The following is a 712-nucleotide window of genomic DNA, read 5'->3' on the forward strand; positions in this document are numbered from 1 at the left end:
TGTCAGACGGATAATGTGCCCATGTCATAACAAGGTTTGAGGGAGGCACATCTCACACAAGAATGTGAACATCCAGTCATCACACTTATGAACTACAAAAGGATCTGCAAATTTTATAATGACCACATGAACACATTACTAAGACCCTATCCAGAACCTTGAAGAAGGCTTGTGAAGGCGTGTGGGAACAGAGTCCCAGAGAGCAGTTTCCAGGCTCTCGGCCTCACGTGGAAAGGTGCTGGCTCGGGTAGTAGATGGCCCTCAGCTGTAACCAGTTAGCCAATTAGCCGCTGATATAACTGCCTTGACTGCGTTGGTTGGTTGGCAGGCAGAAAAGTGGATGGCGGATTTCAGATTGTGTGGATCCTACTTCATGTGTCTCGCCCGACCGCCAGCAAGACTGGGGTACAGGAAGACCCCCTGTTGGGGTACTGGCAGATGTTTGCTTTTGTATCTCCAACGCAGCCACCAGTGAGAATATAGTGGTATGACTCCTTTATCTATGGCTCCGTGGGTGTTCCTTTTTGGTCTCATCATATCCTGCTTTCTTGTGTGGGGAGCAGGAACTGAGACCCCCGCATGACACCCTGCATGACAAGGGCCGCTGTCGTGCGGGAGACCCTGCTCGCTGCGCCATTTGTCGTGCGGGAGACCCTGCTCACTGCGCCATTTGTCGTGCGCGGAGGCCTTCTCGCCGCGCCATCTTTCAGGC

The 712-nt window shown here is 52.5% G+C and overlaps 1 non-coding gene across 1 annotated transcript; it reads right to left on the reverse strand.

Moving 5' to 3' along the window:
• LOC141569393 (small nucleolar RNA U13) lies at positions 1-104 on the reverse strand. Its single transcript, XR_012493011.1, has one exon. It is a non-coding gene; the product is annotated as a small nucleolar RNA U13 (small nucleolar RNA).
• Positions 105-712: the final 608 nt, after the last annotated feature.

Source organism: Rhinolophus sinicus, chromosome 11, assembly GCF_057876585.1.
Source record: "Rhinolophus sinicus isolate RSI-liver-muscle chromosome 11, RSI-T2T, whole genome shotgun sequence".
In the NCBI taxonomy this organism is placed as follows: domain Eukaryota; kingdom Metazoa; phylum Chordata; class Mammalia; order Chiroptera; family Rhinolophidae; genus Rhinolophus; species Rhinolophus sinicus.